At 39.2% G+C, this 16,114-nt stretch overlaps 1 pseudogene; it reads right to left on the reverse strand.

Moving 5' to 3' along the window:
- Window positions 1-1,288: 1,288 nt before the first annotated feature.
- LOC129499782 (zinc-regulated GTPase metalloprotein activator 1A-like) overlaps window positions 1,289-16,114 on the reverse strand; it is a 57,382-nt pseudogene continuing 42,556 nt past the window's right edge.

Consider the following 16,114-nt stretch of genomic DNA (forward strand, 5'->3'; position numbering starts at 1 on the left):
ATGCTGTGCCCTCCTTAGCAACCCTTGGCCCCTCCTGGTCCTGCTCTGTTCTCCTTGGCAGCTAGCCCCTCCTGTAGGCCCAACTTCCAAGGTCTCCATGACTCAGGTGGTTAGGGAAGGGGCCTTCAAACAGGAAATACCTCAAACTTCTCTGTATTGGCCTGGAGGTCTGGGAGCCCTGCTGGATCCCTGCCCATTCCTCTACCTGGAGCCGTGCCCTGGACTCTTTTTTTGCTCTCTTTCACTATATGGGGTAAATATAAGTGGTAATTCTGCTAGATTTCCTGTGGACACAGAATTTAAGGATTGCTCAGAAATCAACTTTCAAGCATTCAGCTGTCAGGATCCTGACACACCAGATGCAAACAAATAATCTGGGAATGAAGCATGTGAGAATCTTGATGATTTCCCCAGGCCCCACACGCCTGACTGACTCTTCTGTATCCTTCTTCAGTGCATAGAGAGTCTTTACATCAGAAACAAATCTGCTTCTTACAGTTGATTTATTTCCCCTTAACAAGGATCGGTATTGGGACGACTGGGCGGCTCAGCGGTTGAGCGCCTGCCCTTGGCCTAGGGCGTGATTCTGGAATCCTGGAATCAAGTCCTGCATTGGGCCCTCTGCACGAAGCCTACTTCTCTCTGCCTATGTCTCTGCCTTTCTCTCTCTTGCCTCTCATGAATAAATAAATGAAATCTTAAAAAACAAAACAAAACAAAACAAGGATCGGTATCCAGAATATACAAGGAGCTCCAACACATAAAAGTATAGTTCTCCTAAGAGTTGGGCAAATTCATATCACAAGTCACAGTGTATATAAATCTTGGAAATCATGAGTATATGCAAAGTAATCAAAATAACACAAAGCACAATAGGATCCTTACACACACATCAAACTCACAAAACCGGAAAGATACCTATAGCAAGTGGTGGACAGGAAATTGAATCATAGGATTTCTCTTAAATATTGGTAAGAGTAGAAATGGAATCACTCCTTGCCTGTATTTCACCCTATCCAGACAGTGGTTGATGTGTTCATCCTACTGCATGATAATAGCAGTGTTAGTTTCAGGCTGGAAAACATGGCCATCAAAAAGCATGGAGATGTATGGTTGTTTGCTGTCATCTTGTGTGTCATAGCAAAAAATGAGCAATATTCTATCCAACTGAACTACAATATATACAAGATGTTAAGAGATTTCTGCTTCTCTCAACTTGAGACTACATAGCCTGAACTAACACCAAGAAATGACACAAGGATGGACCAGTACATGGGAGGAACAAAGCTTACAAATATATATTTGAGGACTTCTGGATACATACCACTTTTCCTAGTCTATTTATTGATCTAATGGCTATTCTTAATTTGCATAAATCCTTTTCTGAAACCGTTTTATTAATGATGATGATATCTGCCAAGGCAATTTGCCTAGAAGCTCCATTGATAAGGTCATCAGGTTTTTCTTCTTCTAATTGTTTTATTTATTTATTTATGTATGTATGTATGTATTTATTTATTTATTTATTTATTTATAAAGATTTTATTCAACCAGTCATGAGAGACACACACACAGAGAGAGAGAGGCAGAGACACAGGCAGAGGGAGAAGCAGGCCCCATACAGGGAGCCTGATGTGGGACTCGATCCCGGGTCCCCACGATCATCCCCTAGGTCAAAGGCAGGCACTCAACCATTGAGCCACCCAGGTGTCCCTTCTAATTGTTTTAATCCATATTTTGAAATCACAACAGTTATGATGCCATCAAGATAAATATCAATTCCTAATTCAGCATCAACCCACACATAGAAGCTACAGCACCCATAGGTCTCTAGAAGTATGTACTCAAATTTTTCCTTCTGCATCAAATTCTCAGTAGTCCTAAGGCCATCGTCCTTTACTGAACAGCAGGGTCAACTGTTTCTAAGGTCCAACCATTTTCCATAGAACTCTCTGCCTTGGCTGTTAGCTAAAGATTTCTCTACTGCACTTCCTTCCCCAAATTCATTTAAAATAACTGCTACTCTTTTACTGTGTTCCTCTGTCAAAATATAGTTCAGAAGTGTTGTCTTCCTAGTACCTCAGAGATATTTGCTGTCTGCCAGAAGGCCCAGATGCCTAAGGTGAAGAGGCACCGGCAGCTCTCAAACTCGCAGGATGCCAGCGTTTATGGCATTTTCTGATCAGGATGGTTAGTTACCTAAATAGCCAGTGATAAGTGTGACGGGATCTTAGTTCCAGGACCAGACTTTTCCTCCTCCTCTATTAGCTTCGTCTCAATAGGAACCAATTCAGGACAGTCCCCCTCCCTCTGCTCCTCTTCCTCATCTGCAGCACCCATACTTTCCTTCTTAATTTTCACAAGAAATTAAAGTTTTTAAGAATGAGAAAGTCTAATATAGAAATGTAACAAATATTTTTTAAATAGTTTAAAATACATTTAAAAATATACATAACTGTGTAAATTGTAGTAAAACTTTGCCTTTGAGGAGAAATCATTAATTTTGGGTTTACCATGCAGGGTGGCGCTATAGGAAAACATGTAAGAGCAGGAGAATTGTACCTTTACGAGTTCAAATGAACAATGAAAATACATATTACCAGAGTTACCATGGGATGCTTAGACACTTCCGTGCAATGTGAGCATTTTTCTGCCTAGAAACTGCATAATTGACTGTTCAGCTACAGCGGGCAGACACCATGTGGCGTAGCAACAATGGAGCAAGAAAACTAGGAAAATTTTCTGTTAGAAATCAAATGATTTCAAATTTTCTTTGCAAAGCATTCTTGGTAAGGTTCCTGCTCCTCCCAACAAACTAACTAGTAAAGAACAACAGCAACAATGACAAACAACAGTTAAGTCTCTGATTTCTGCAGTAATGGATGAAAATTATTAATTAAAGGAATTAATATTTATCTGTAAAGAAAGATGTATGGACATAATATTAAAAGCTAGTAATATACATTTTCATGAAAATGTTTTGCTTTATTAGCAGAAATGTGCTAAACATTTAATTACACCTGTATTTACTAATCCGATTTTATTTTCCAGTTTTTCTGATTTTTTGTGTATATTACATTTTTCCCACAATATTGAATACTTAAAAAAATTGCTTTTGTCAGAGAATGTCATCTGTTTTAACTATTGTCAAAATATTTCTTAACTCAAAAAAAATATTTCTTAACTCTTTGTAACAGTAAACCTTATTTCAAAGCAATGTGCTTGCTTTCTGTTCGGTTTCTGCTTGAAGAATATTCTTACCCGATGTTATTTGAATTCTCTCTTACTTTTCTTTTTTTTTGGTAAGGACCCTTCTTGGTCTCCATTTTGAGCCAAAAAAGATTAATCTCTGCTATCTATCTATCTATCTATCTATCTATCTATCTATCTATCTAAATCATGTGAATGGGATGGGGGCGGGAGGGACAGAAAGAGAATCTTAAGCAGGCTCCATGCTCAGTGTGGAGGCCAACATGAGGCTTGATCTCATGACCTTGAGATCATGACCCCACTCAAGATCAAGAGTCAGATACCCAGCCAACTGAGCAACCCAGGACCCCTCATCTTCACCATCTTAATAGCCTCTCTGCTTCCCTCCTAGAAAACATTAACCCGTCACCGGTACTCCACAAGTGAGTCAAAGTTACTGAAGGTGATGCTCATTTTCTCTCAAAGCCAGGGCTAATCACCTGTTTGGTAGCCATTGGCAGAAAAGAGAATTGATTAGGCCATAGCATGAGTAGTCAGGGACATGCCCTGGAAAAGAAGGAGGAGGTGGAGGAGGGGAGGAAAAAGAAGAAACCTGTGGGAGAAATACATGAATTGTAAACAGGGGTGTCAGATGGTGGTGACTGCTGCTCTTCATATAATGAACATTTGTCTAAGAGCTCTTTGACTCATTTGTCACCATCCCCTTGGGTTCCCTCTAGTATGGGGGAAATCTCCTCTTGATGTTTCTTAAAGACACTGTCTAGGCCTTTCTCTCAGAGCTTAGGATTTTAGAAAAAAGAAAGGAGTCTTTTCTATTTTTCTACTCTGCTGTGAATCTCTCCTGGAGAAAGGAACCCCCAAACCTACTTGCTTATATGGGGAGAAGGGAAGGGGGAAATATTGAGAAAAATGTAATATTTATCTTTATGTTGCTATAAATAAATTCCACTCAGCTGACATAGGTCAGGTTAGATTTTATTCCCTTCAAGTTTAACCTGGATAAGATCACATGAGAATCATTCATTGATGCTATTCCTATGTGTTTTAACTGGTTAAGATTCAGGATAAATTTATCTGTCTTTAACTGAGAGGTATGGCATTTTAGGTTTAGAGTTTTGGCTCCCCATCTCCAAGGTGGGAGGAATATATAAATCCTTTTTAAAAAATACAACTAACTGGGGATCCTTGGCTGGCTCAGCAGTTAAGCACCTGCCTTCCGTCCAGGGTGTGATTCTGGAGTCCCAGGATCGAGTCCCACATCAGGCTCTCTGCATGGAGCCTGCTTCTCCCTCTGCCTGTGTCTCTGCCTCTCCCTCTCTGTGTCTCTCATGAATAAATAAATAAAATCTTAAAAAAAAAGTACAACTAACTGAGTTTACATGAGAGGGAAATTTATAGGGGCCAAACATGAAAAAAATGCTAAAAAGCAGAATGGTAAGCTAAGGGTGGACACTGAGTTTTCCAAAGGTTGGTGGGAAGGTAGGGAAGGTGGAGGTTGTTGGCCTCAGTATGCCAAGGGTTTAGATTTTACTCCTAGTCAGGGACAGGAATTAGGCTATGGGCTTTGTTAAGGTGAGGAGTTGGAACTGAGACCACATATAAAGCTGAGGTATAGTAAAAAGGTGGGTTAGGAAAAAAAATCTGCTCAGGTGCACAAGGAGATACTACAAAAGAACACAGCAGGCACATTTCTCTGTCTTGGCCTGGGTTCTGTGTGTAAAAAGAAAATAAACAGAAGACTATCCTAAGAATGAATAACTATAAGCTGTCCTTATTTGGCTTTCAGTTTAGAATTTACTCTGCCTGCCTGACTGATCCAGGTATCTCAAGCCACAAAATAACCTAAAAAAATTTCTGGCTGGTAGAGATCCATGCGCATCTAGCAGAATCAAACATAATATCCCTCTAGAGCACAACCTCAAATAGGCTGCAGAGATTTCCTATAGATGATGCTCTGCCAAAGGAAACTCCTGACTTAATTGACATTAATCCTCAATTTCTGGAAACACAAGAAATCCCAAGTAGGATATAGAAAAATAAATTCACTTGAAGGTACAATATGGTGAAATTGCAGAAAATCTTTGAGATCCTCAAAGAGAGAAAGGAGAAAAAATTTAAAAGCAACGATTAATACAGTTACCTTCAGTGGGAAGACAATCAAATTGACCATAGACTTGTAAACAGTTTTGAAAAATTCTCAGCTATTATCTTTCCAAATATGACCTTGTCCCTCTTTTCTTTTACCTCTCCCTTTAGGATGACAGTTAAATGTGGGGTGAACCATTTCATGGTGTTTGCTCTCTCACTCTTCTATATTTTTCTACTCTTTGGTCTTTCTGTGCCTTATTCTGGATAATTTCTTCTGATTCACCTTCCAGTTGACAATTCTCTCTTGAGCCATGTATAATCTGCTATTAAAGGCATTTGCTGAGTTCTTAATTTCAGCTATTCAATTTTAAAATTATAGATTATTCCATATTTCAAATATCTTATTTTACTTTTATATAATTTCCAGACCTATATTGAAGTTTTTCAATCTCACTTTTTTTTAAAGATTTTATTTATTTATTCATGAGAGAGAGAGGCAGAGACACAGACAGAGGGAGAAGCAGACTCCATGCAGGGAGCCCAATGTGGGACTCGATCTGGGGACTCCAGGATCATGCCCTGAGCCAAAGGCAGAGGCTTAACCGGTGAGCCATCCAGGTATCCCTCAACCTCACTTTTTAAAAGCTCATTAAGCATAGGTATTTCAACACTCCTGCCTGATATTCTAAAACCTAAAGCTACAAGATCCAATATACAAGTTACTAGCCACATTCAGCTAATGAACACTTGAAACATGGCTAGTCTGAATTGGGATGTACTACAAGTGTAACATGCACACTAGATTTTTGAATAGTATAAAAATGTCAACTATCTCATTATTAATTTTTATGTTGATTACATGTTGAAATAAAAGTTCAGGTTAAATAAAAATTTGAGTTAAACTGATTTAAATAAAACAGTTTTAAGAACTGATTTCATTTGTTTCTTTTTACTCTTTCAATGTGGTTACTAGAAAATTTAAAGTCGCATATGTGACCCACATTTGTGGCTTGCATTATACTTCCATTTAAGCACTGATCTAGATCTTTGGTGTGTTTTCTGTTTCTGTTGTATGTTTCTGCTGGTTCTCATTCTTGTTATTTTATTTCCCCCTGTGCTTGGCTATCTTTGTTAGTGTGCTGGGCATTATATTTTGAGAACTGTTGCTGAAAGAATTAGAAGTCTAGGATGATTATTTCCTTCCTCCAGAAATGACTTCTTTCAGGTACTTGGTAGCTCTGAATCCAGAATTGCTTTCATTACATTTTAGGAATTAAGATATTTTTGGCTATATAGACTCTTTGAAGCTGGACTGTAGTCTGTTGGAGGACCGGTTTACTGTAGTTCATCTTAACCTAGGGTCCAGTCTCTCAGGACTCCTACCCAAAGAAGAGGGGGGTTATCAGTGTCCCTGCCTTTGGCAGGTTCTGGACTTCAATGTTTGTTTGCTTTGGCCCATGAGTCTGTCCAGAGCCTGCATAAACCACAAAGAAGGCTACTCCTTCTATGATGAAAAAGCTTCTGGTTCCATTACCATCCTGCTGCTGCCACAATTAGGAAGCCGCCAAGACAAGGATAAGAAACTACTGTAACCAGGAGGTCACCACAATCAGAAGCCACAGCTGCTGGTGCTGTCTCCAGAGCCACACTGTGCCTGCAATGATCTGCACAAATGGATGCCATGTGCCACGTGCTCTGCTCTCAACACGTCAAAGCCAGTGATCAGAGCCCAGGACCTCTGCTAATGCTCCTACAGAAATACCACATGTCTCCACAACCAGGCTTGCCAGAAGGAACAACAGAAGCCTGGCCTCTGCTCCAACTTTGCCACATTTGATTGACAGAATCAAAATCACATCCAGGACTCTGGTTGTGAAGGAGTCTGGGAAATAGAGTTTTTTGTTTTTATGTCTCTATAGTATAGAAAGGCACACTAGAAAAAAGATGGGATGGATGTTAAGCACTGCTTCCTCCCATCGGCCCCACGTACATGCCATTATGATGTTATTTATTTTCTGGTATGGCTTAGTGAGTTAAATGACTTGTTGTAAGGCAAACACCCATGTATCCACCATCCAGGTTAAGAAGCAGAATTTTGCGAGCCACCTCAGCCGCTCTCCATCACCCCATCCCAACCTAACCTTACTTAAGTAACCGCTTCCTTATGTTTGTGTGTGAGTGCAAAACATTCTCAGGCAGTATAGTGTAGAGTTGCCTATTCAAAAAAACTGTTTGTGTCCACTAAATCCATCTCAATCCATGAATTTCCTCCTTTATTTGTTTCTCTATATCTTGCCCTTTGGTATCTCATATATACATAAGTACGTGCAGATACATTATTTGTGTCTATATAGCTACATACCTCCAACTATGCATGCATTTCTATAAAGGCTTCAAGCATAGTAGTGGTTTCAAGCATAGGTTCTGGAATCAAGCTACCTAATTCAAAACCTGTATTTGTGTGACCCCGAGCATATAAGTTTCTTCAACCCCTCTTCCATAGCGTATTTTTCTCTTTCTGTAAAATATGTATAATGATAGTACCTACTTCAGAACATTTGTTGTGAGGTTCAGATAAGAGAATGTATATAAAAGACTTAGCATAGTGTCTGGCTCATGAAAAGTAGTTCGGAAATTTCAGCACTTTTTATTATATGGTAGCAGAGGATCTGCATGATAAACCTACTTATTATATTACCTTGGCAAGTCATTTGATTTCTCTGGGTCCTGATTTTTTTTTTTTTTTTGTCTTTTGGTTGAGGGAGTTGTCCTACCTCCAAGTCCACTATTGGAGAGTGTGAGGCACTGGAAGAAGATATTTATCAGCATTTTATTAAGTAAGTGGGTTAGAGAGTCTGGCTTCTAGGCATCTTTCTTCTTTCTTTCTTTCTTTCTTTCTTTCTTTCTTTCTTTCTTTCTTTCTTTCTTCTTTCTTTCTTCTTCTTCTTTCTTTCTTTCTTCTTTCTTTCTTTCATTCTTCTCTCTTTTCAAGTCTTATACTTTTAATGTATCTCTGGATGCTACTTAAGTATAAAACTCCTGCTATTAAGCACTTTGAAACAGGACACAGAAACCAATGATTTTGGTTGCTAAAATCAAGAGTAACACCAGAGGGCACTTCCATTAAATGGTGAAGTGGAAGACAGTAAGGTTGAATGTAGCCAGTCTTTTTAGAGGGTGAGAAAAAAGTGTGAGCAGAGGCCTGCAGGTGAAAGTATTTAGTTTTTCATGACAACGAAGTGAAAAAATGTTCTTTACTCTTCAGCTAGGTGAATGGGCATGGTTTGGGAAAGTGGTTGTAGATGGTTTTGTTACCCTCATCTGGATTGTTCTTATAAAGCTTAATGAGTCACATTAATAAAACAAAACAAACAAAAACAGAGACAAAAAACTTTATTTTTTTGCTGTGGATTCTCATACAATAAGAAGTGCTTCCAGGATTTTCGTATTTGGTGAATGAAAAAATGTTCTTATTTACAGTGTCTGTCAACACTACAGTCTTTCACAATACTTAGGGGAAATGACCCCTGGAAATGAATTAACCTTGGAGCATGATACACACAGTGACTTCAGTGCCCAAGGAAAATTTAGTTTCAGAGAAATGCACATTTGACTATAATGAATATTGGAGATGGGTAAAGATGAATGAGTAATAATTGAAATATAATTAATTAAAATTATATGATTTAATTAAACCATTTTTAACTCTCACAGAGATGATACTTTTTAAAAACTGGAAATGGGGAAGCCTGGGTGGCTGTGGTTGAGCGTCTGCCTTTGGCTCAGGGCATGATCCTGGGGTCTTGAGATTAAGTCCCACATCCGGCTCCCTGCATGGAGCCTGCTTCTTCCTCTGCCTATGTCTCTGCCTCTCTCTCTTTGTGTCTCTCATGAATAAATAAATAAAATCTTTAAAAAAACCCAAAACCCTGGAAATATAAGCAACTTCATAGATGCCAGTATCTCATGAATGTTCAATGCTACACAGGGCTCATAGATTACCTTTCAGTATCTGTTTCTGTGATAAGGGTTTATATACTGTCCTATACTCTTTTTTCTTAGTTAACGTAATTTCACAAATTACGGAACAAATAAATGTCTTTATGACCTTTTGTAATACACTAAACTGCCCTACAGTTCAGAAATAATGAAAATCTAGGCAAATGAAACATCTCTTAGGTTAAAAAAAGATTTCATTAACTATCACCCTCCATCTTAATCTAAGTGCTGCCCGTCTAGAAAATTGAAAAGCTGGAAAGTCTCAGCAGCTATAACTGTAGCTTTGACATATGAAAATTGACCAAACTGAGCAGATGCCTATCCATGCACGAGGGACTTCCATGAAAGGAAGAGCTTAAAGACAGTTTTAGGATTCCTTTTGGTTACTCAGATCTATCAAAAGAAGCCTAGATGTTTTTCATAAGAAGTTCACAATAGACTAGCTTAGTGCTTAGTAAGTGATAGAGTAGTGATTCACATCTAATCTGAAGTCCTAGTTGTTGCATGCTACACTGAAAATCAATAGGATAGTCGTTCATTCGGCATGGAGCAAGTATGACTTTCAGGTAGACAACTCTTTACCTGGTATCTGACTGATCCTTTCTCAGGAGATACTTGGGTCCTGGGCCAGGCTGGTGTGGGTAGGGGAGGTGGGGGGCAGGTTCTGCTCATTGTGGAGCTTATGTAAATGTAAGAATCATTACTTTAATAGTTCACTCCTCAATACTCATTATCAAATGTGAGTATGATTTCACACCTTTTTTTTTTTGAAGACCAAGTACAGGATGATAAGATGTGGGGATGGAGATTTAAGAGATTTATAATTGCCTGCATCTCACACTGAGGTGTGTGCAGCTACTGAGTGACAGGGAGTACAAAAAAAAAAAAAAAAAAAAGCCACAGGAAAAGGCCACATATTGCCCTGGAGAATCTATTTTAGCCAGAAATTTGTATGGGATAAGCTTACTAATATTAAAAAACAAATCCAAGTATATTATGGACCAAAATGCAGACCTGCACATGATTTTTTTTTTTTTTTCGGTGAAAACAAGGGATTTTAAAGAAGCTTCTGTCTTGTGGAGCCGTGCCTGGGTTGGATGTCTTGGCCTTTAGATGTAAAGCAAATGCTTGTTCACATTCTTCTGCCATTAGTGATACTTTAGGGGAAACATTTGGAATTCTTGCCTAACAATCTCATTTGACATCCAAGGAAACTGAAGCACAAAGAGAAAACTTCTAATTAATGAATGTGGTTTGGGCTTTATATTCTTTCCTTCTTGATTTAACCTTGGCTATTCCTTCCTACTCCCCATCCTAGCAATAGCCAATTAAAAAGTTCAGAAAAACATGATCTAATGGGAATGAAGAACATTGTGCTGTCCATAATATTAGTTCCTGTTCTCCCACTAATGAACTGTATGATTTGGACAAGGGATTTAATTTCTCAGTCCCTCAGCAATAAAGATATGCACTTAAAAGTAAAGAAATAAAAATACTCATTGTATTTGCCTGGCATGATTATTAGATCAAAGCAGGTAACATGTGAAGTTCAAAGTGGTATAAAAAGAGACACCTGCTTTTCAACAAATGGTACCAAGAAAACTGGGTATCCATATGCAAAAGAATGAAGCTGGATCCTTATCTCACACCATGCACAAAAACTAACCCAATATAAGACCTAAAACAACAGAACCCTGGGAAACAAATAGGACAAATACTTCTTGACATTGGATTTGCAATAATTTTTTGGATGTGACACCAAAGGCATAGGTAATGAAAGAAAAAATAGACAAATTTGACTTCATAAAAATTTTAAAAATTGTGCATCAAAAGAGGAAAAAGTCAACCCCAAAAATGGGAGAACATATTTGCAAATCATATAAATGATAATTAAAATCTAGAATATATAGGAAACTCCTAAAACTCAACAACAAAAAGACAAACAACCCAATTTAAAAATGAGCAAAGGACTTGGACAGACATTTCTCCAAAGAAGATACAGAAATGGCTAGTAAACATTAAAAGATGTTCAACCTCACAAATCAAAATTATGATGAGATACCACATCACACCCATTAGAATGTCTACTATCAAAAGAACAAAAAAGGGGCACCTGGCTGGCTCAACTGGAAGAGCATGAGACTCTTGATCTCAGGGTTGAGAATTCAAGCCTCTGGGTGTAGAGATTACTTAAAAATAAAATATTAGAAAAGGAAAGCAGGGCTGCCCCGGTGGCTCAGAGGTTCAGCATCTGCCTTCGGCTCAGATCATGATTCCAGAGTCCCAGGATCGAACCCTGCATTAGTCTCCTTGCTCAGCGAGGAGTCTCATTCTCCATCTCCACCTCCTTCCCCTCTCTCTCAAGTAAATAAATAAAAAATCTTAAAAAAAAGAAAAAAGAAAGAAAAAGAACCAAAATCAAGTGTTGGCGAGAACGTGGAGAAATTGGAACGCTTGTGCACTGTTGGTTGGAATGTAAAAATGGTATATCTGCTGTGGAAACCAGTATGGCATTTCCTCAAAAAATTAAAAATTAGAGTTATTATATGATCTGGCAACTCCACTTCTGAATATATACCCACAAGAACTGAAAGCAGGGTCTCAAAGAAGTATTTGTATACCACGTTCATTGCACCATTACTCACAATAACTAAAACATGGAAGTAACTTATGTCCATTGGTGGATGAAAGGATAAGCAAAATGTGGTATACATACACACTCTGGAATATTATTCAGCCTTAAAAAAGAAGTAAACACATGAATCTTGAGGACATTATGCTAAGTAAAATAAACCAGTCACATACACAAACATGCACACAGAATATTGTGTAATTCCACCTATATGAGGAAGTTTAGAGTAGTCAAAATCATAAAGACAGGAAGTGTAATGGCAGTTGCCAGGGGCTGGAGGTAGGAGAGAATGGAGAGCTGTTATTCAATAGGTGTAGAATTTCAGTTTTAGAAGACAAAGAGTTATGAGGATGGATGGTGGTAATGACTGCACAGTAAGTGAAGATATTTAATACCATTGAACTGTATAATTAAAAATTAAGATGGCAAATTTTATGTGTATTTTACCACACTTAAACCAAAAGAGAGAGGTGGAGTCCAGTGCTTGAAGGCACTTTGTTAAGGGATGGATGTGGGCTTACAACAAACAATTCTAGTTTCAAGACTGCTGCTTTGTGGGGCACCTGGGTGGCTCAGTGGGTGAAGGGTGTGCCTTTGGTTCAGATCATGATCTTGGGGTCTTGGGATGGAGACTTACATCAGTCTCCCTGCTCAGCGGGGAGTCTGCTTCTCCCTCTGCCCCCCCCTCCTGTCTCATGTTCTTTCTCTCTCTGTCTCTCTCAAATAAATAAATAAAATCTTTAAAAAACAACAGACAAAGGCTGCTGCTTTGTCTGCATGGTCTATGACTTAATGATTCATCAGTTTGCTTCCACTGCTAAGCTTTGTTCTATTCCTTGGCTACCGGCTAATTCTGAGCCATGCATGCTAGAAACACACACTCAGACCACCAACAGCAATGGGTAAGAATAAGAAAGAACCTCCATCAATCCACCCCCCACTGTTGGGAACCAGGATCCTCTGAAGCGTGAGCCCTGGGAGTGCTGCATGATTGTCAGGCGCTGTGCTCACTATAGCTCTCTAATTCCCTCAGGAATGTCATTAGGTTGGGGGTATGTCTTCTCTCACTTTATACCTAAAGAAATTGAAGATTACACAAGGTAAGTGTTTTACTCGTGTGTCCTTCTATCTGCAATGCCTCTTCCTATTTTGGCGGGTGAATTTCTGTCCTCCATTTACTATCCAGCTCCTTGTCACCTCTCTGAGGAACCTCTCCTAGGTGCTTTTGTGAGGTGGCACACATGGGTTCCTCATTTTTCTCCCAAGTGTTTGAATCTCTGTCTCCTGAGATGCATTGAGAGCTGTGCGTATAGGACTCTGTGTCCCTGTCACCTAGCAGTGTCTGGCATGGGGAATGCTGTAAAATCCATGAATAAGTGAATAAAGGGATGCATGAACAAATAAATAAGTATTTTAAAATAGTAGGTCCTCAAACCAGAATTTATTCTGGTCTTGATTTTCTAGAACTTCTTATCAAGTCATCCTCTTTTTGGCTATTAATAGTTTGGCCCCATCCCAGCTGGTAGGAGTTCAAATGTCACTGAGACAATATTTAGAAAGGGGAATTTGTTCAGATCCTGCTGGCTCCGGCCCCATTAACACTTTCGAAGTCATTGTTAAGCCTGATGCTGGAAAGTTCCCTGATGGAGCAGTGTCTCATGAAGAACACACAATTTGAGTATGAACAAGCCAGTTTAAAGCAGCTTATCTCTTGGCAATTGTTTTCAGCCCTCCATAATTAATTTCATACTAATTAATTCTGTGTGCTCTTTAGAAAGACAGCAAATTCTCTCGAGATTGTGCTGGTCTCAGAGAAGATTCGATGGCCCAGGAGTTCTCTCCTTGTGTGGGATAAAATAACTGAGATGAGAAGGCGACTGCTTCTAGAAAGGCCAAGAAACACTCTTGCACACGGGTCTTAGTTTACAAGGCTGATAGGGTACTGACTTGACTTCTCAACCCCTGCAGTCACACTAGGGAGAGAACAACACAGCTCTGCATCTGGGACCTTAGCTGCTGGCAATGAGTGGGAGAGGGACATGCTAGGGGCGGGGAGACTCTTCAGTATTTTTTAAGTGTGGGTTACTTCTAATCTCAAAGTTGGACCAAACTGAAGGCATTGTTTTATGGCTGTGCCTCTGTCAGGACCAGAGGCTGATGACCCAAGAGCTAAGTAACACCCCTTGGCCTGCTGGTGGGTCGCACAGACCATTTCTAAGTATCCCCCCCAAAACTCACCTCACCCATGACATGTATTTGATATTAGTTGGGATATCGCAGATGTTTGTCTTTCCCGGGTGACTGTTGTCTACTTGTGATGCAGGGCAGGGGCCAGGGCTGGGTCACACATCACTTAATGGAGACTGCCATGCCCCAGGCTTTGTGGTTAGTATGTTATTGACATGTGTCCCTATCTTTGATGCACAGTTAGATTGGGTCCCTAGTCTCCAAACTGTGATGACTGCTATGGCAGGCAAGCACAATATAGAAAATGTGGAAAACACTGCTTCCTCAAAGAAGCCCTCTCTGATTTCCCGTAAGGTTGAATCTCACTGTCATAAGCCTCTATGTCACTTTGTACTAGATGTGAAATTCACAGAGGAGGAGCCATTTCCATCCTGCTCAGCGCTGTACTTCCAACACAAAGCACGGTGATTAGCATATCACAGGTGCTTAATGAATGTCTGTTGAATGAATGAGAAGTCCTGAAAAGCCTCACAGAGGTGGTGGCATCTGAGGTAGGTTTTGACAAATCAGAAGAGTTTGCCAAGAGAAGAGAATGAATAATTTTATAAAATAATTGCACACGATTCAATGAATGGCCCTCCTAGTTAGCATAGGGAAAATACCTGATGCTTACAAGTACTCTTGATGACAGGATGAAGAATAGGCAGATGAAGTGTTTTCAAGATACTCCTAGGAGCAGAAAGTATTTGTGATTGTTCCTCTTGATGTACCTGGGAAATTGATCTGTGATGTACTTGGGAAACTGATCTTGGTGAGCTGGAGGGTCCCAATCAGGGTGGGAGAGCAGAGCTTGCCATTCCTTCATTCTGGCTCTCTCCTCCTAGGAAAGAGAGTTGACACCCCTTCTCTTCACCCCATGAGACCATGAAGAATTAAGACTTGAAAGAAATCTTTGAAAGATTGCTGTTCTTTGGTGAGTACTATTTATTTATTTATTGAGGATTTTATTTATTTTTTTGAGAGAGAGATAGTGAGAGAGAGCACAAGTAGAGGTGAGGGGCAGAGGGAAAGGGAGAAGCAGGCTCCCCTGCTGAGCTCAATCCCAGGACCCTGAGATCATGACCTGAGTGGAAGACAGATGCTTAACTGACTGAGCCACCCAGGTGCCTCTGGTGAGTACTTTTTAAAAAGTCTTCCTCTACCTTCTAATTGGGATGAACATATTGGTGACAGGGCATTTACCAGTTGCAATGTAAATTAGGAGTTTTGTTCCTTAAATTCCACATATGAATGAGATCATAACTGTGTTTCTCTGATTGACTCATTTTTGCTTAGCGTAATATCCTCTAGTTTCATCCATGTCATTGCAAATGGCAAGATTTCACTTTTTTGAGAAGTAAGTAGTATTCTATTATATATATATATATAATGTGGTATTATATATACATATAATATATTATCTTAATATAATTATAATAATTCTATATTAATATTCTATATTAATATAATATATATATATACACCACATCTTCTTTATCCATTTCTTTAATTTTTTATTAATTGGTTTATATAATTGGCTGCTCCCATGTTAGGGGCATCAATATTTACAATTGTTAGATCTTCTTGTTGGATAGACCCTTTAATTATGATATAGTGTCCTTCCTTATCTCTTATTACTGTCTTTGGTTTAAAATCTAATTTGTCTGATATAAAGATTGCCACCCTAGCTTTTGTTTGATGTCCATTGGCATGATAAGTGGTTTTACACTCTCTTACTTTCAATCTGGAGGTGTCTTTGGGTCTAAGTGAGTCTCTTGCAGACAGCATATCGTTGGGTCTTGCTTTTTTATCCAATCTGATATAGGGCAGGGATTTATTTATTTTTTTTTTAAAGATTTTATTTATTTATTCATAGGGACACAGCTAGAGAGAGAGGCAGAGACACCGGCAGAGGGAGAAGCTGGCACCACGCAGAGAGCCCGACGTGGGACTCGATCC

This window comes from Nyctereutes procyonoides, unplaced genomic scaffold, assembly GCF_905146905.1.
Source record: "Nyctereutes procyonoides isolate TBG_1078 unplaced genomic scaffold, NYPRO_anot_genome, whole genome shotgun sequence".
NCBI lineage: Eukaryota > Metazoa > Chordata > Mammalia > Carnivora > Canidae > Nyctereutes > Nyctereutes procyonoides.